Raw genomic sequence first — 3,055 nt, forward strand, 5'->3', positions numbered from 1 at the left:
GCCTGGGGACGGGACACTGAATTCTGCACAAATGCCTGAGCTGGAGGGAAGGAGGACAGCGGGGAGGTGAGAGGAACAGCCACGTCCTTCAGCATGGTCATCGAGGACATTTTAATGGTCGAGTGGTCTAGTTTTGGGGAGATGGTGGGGGAGCTTTGTTTGTGGCTTGCCGAGTCTTCTTTTGTTTGAATTGGGAGAGTGATGCAAAAAGGGTTCACCTGCCAGCCGCTCTTCACCAACCTGGGAAATGGAGAGACTTGACCACTCTATACCAGACCCACAACAGCAGGAATTCCGTGAATGCGATCCCCGACAGTGGATATGATCCCTGACAGCGGACACAGTCCCCAGCAGCACATACGATCCCCAGCCGTGGATACAACCCCAAAGGTGTGTTTCTCAGCTCTGTCTCTTGGATCCTCAGTTTCCTAACCTGAAAATGTGAATAGTAAAACTGCCCACTTCGGGGCTGTCAGAGTGGATGAACTGAGCTGCTCCATGTGGCTCACCCAGAAATCTTGGGCACGTACAAAAGGTTCAGCCCGTCAATTGAACCAGAGTTGAAATGAACCAGAGTTGAAATCTGATCTTCAGCATCTGTAGGTCTGTGCACAGCAGCCATGAACATGTGAGCTGAAATGTGACCTTGGACCAGTCCTGAGGGATTACCTGTCTCCTCCTGGCATCTTCCAGAAAGGAGATGGGGCGACAGCCCCTTGTGGAGGCTGCTTTCCTTTAGTTTGCACGTTCTAACACCTTTGAAGAGTGTTGCCATTTTCTGTCTGTTCTCTCCCTGGGTTTCTCTTTGGTCTGCTCAGGGCTTTCTCCTAGGTGACTAGATCTTTCTTGTCCCTAGGCAGGGCCGGGTGACTCAGCCCATTTGGAACAAGACCTCTCTGGGTGGCGTTTTGATGCCCACTACGGCTCCTCTCATTCTGGGGTTTGGCTTGGAGAAAGTGTCAGGAACAGTCTTAGCAATAAAGGCCCTTTCTGTTCCAGTGGGGTCTCAGGATGCCTTTGGGTTCCTGCCTTCAGAGGATTTTGCTGTGGCTGCTACTGCAGATCTGAACTGGTCAGCACGGAGACCAAAGTCATAAACATGAAATCTACCGGTTGTAACATTACGAGATGCTATTGAGGACATTGGCAAGACACAATTCTCTGAGGTTTCACCTCAGAGAATGAGATATCACCTCACATCTGACAGAATGGCCATCATCAAAAAACGTGTGTGCATGCCAAGTTGCTTCAGTCGTGTCTGACTCTTTGCGTCCCCAAGGACTGTAGCCCTCCAGGTTCCTCTGTCCATGGGATTTTCCAGGCAAGAATACTGGAGTGGGTTGCCATGCCCTCCTCCAGGGGCTCTTCCCAAACCAGGGATCAAACCCATGTCTCCTGTGACTCCTGCACTGCAGGTGGATTCTTTACTGCTGAGCCACCTCATCAAGTAACAAATACTGGCAAAGATATGGAGAAAAGGGAACCCTTGTACACTGTTGGTAAGAATGTAAATTGGTACCGCCACTATGGAAAACAGTATGGAGATTTCTCAGAAATATTAAAAATTACCACATGACCCAGAAATTCCACTCCTGGATATGTTGGATATATACCCCCACCCCCCACCCCCAAATGTACCCAGTGTTCACTGCAGCACTATTTACAATAGCAGTCGAGACATGGAAGCAACCTAAGTGACCACCAGCAGGTCAGTGGACAAAGAAGACGTAGGACATGTATCCAATGGGATATTACTTATCCACAGAAACAAATGGCATAATGCCCTTTGCAGCAACATGGATGGACTTGGAGGGTACTATGATAAGTGATGAATCAGACAGAGAAAGGTAAATACCATATGATCTCACATGTGGAAATCTTATAAATACAACAAACTAATGAATAAGACGAAAAAGCAGACCCACAGGTAATGGAGAATAAACTACTGGTCTCCAGCGGGGAGAGGAAAGCAGGGGAGAGGCATTATAGGGGTAGAGGATTAAAAAGGAGGGGTTGTTATGGGATTATATAAAATCATATGTGTGAAACTTCTGAAAATTTTAAAGCACTGTAGAATTTGAAGAATTATTAAAAACAAAAACAAAAACAGAACCCTGAGGTTTCAGCATCAGAGCCGTGCTTTCTCTAAACCATGGGTTTGTTTTTGTCTTGTGAGCACCAGGGCTTCTGTAACTGATGGTTTCACTTATTACCTGGGCTGCTAGGGAGCTCAGAGCCAAAACTGTGTCCGAGGCAGAACAATTGGTGTGCCCTTTCGTGAGGTCATTTATTTTTCTATTCATGTTGCCCTCCAGTCCCTCATAGGTTTTGGTTGCTGTTCTTCCAAATAAAACCTGTTGGTCACAGGATCAGTTCTCCATAGTCAGCAACCTGGACAACGAGCACCCAGAATCTGTCAATCCCATTGTCTCCACACTGGCCAAAGGCTCCCCAGTCAGCAGCTTGAACCGCTAGGTTCACTCTAGTGTGATTTTGATGTTCATTTAAAATCCTGCCCTGTCATTTATTTTCTTTCAGTGCCATGTGAGGCTGGCCTAATTTTCATGAGTCTTCACAGGACTCCACCCCAGGTAGTCAAGAGGAATGCAAGTGTATCCGTGTGCCAGGCACGTTTCTGTTGAGTCAGATGATTTTCAAAAGAAATTCTCTAAGCCTCTCACAGCCTCTTCTTAAGACCATCCTCCCTCCATGCCTCTCTCTTTCTTTTCTTCTTTCTGGCCCTTCTTGCTTTCCACTGCACACATATGTCCCTTAGTAGCTGTACAAGTCACTTCACTTATTTGAGTCTCAGTTTTTTTTTCCCCTTTTTTCTTTTCATCCATAAAAAAGGGACCAAAAAAGGTCATATAATGATGAGGTAGATTAAATGAAATCATTCCTGTAAAGCACTGAGAGGCAGGAGAAGCACATTGAATGTCCAGTTCAGTTCAGTTCAGTTCAGTTGCTCAGTCGTGTCTGACTCTGCAACCCCATGGGCTGCAGCACTCCAGGCTTCCCTGTCCCTCACCAACTCTTGGAGCTTGCTCAAACTCAT

This window comes from Ovis aries, chromosome 13 (genome assembly GCF_016772045.2).
Source record: "Ovis aries strain OAR_USU_Benz2616 breed Rambouillet chromosome 13, ARS-UI_Ramb_v3.0, whole genome shotgun sequence".
In the NCBI taxonomy this organism is placed as follows: domain Eukaryota; kingdom Metazoa; phylum Chordata; class Mammalia; order Artiodactyla; family Bovidae; genus Ovis; species Ovis aries.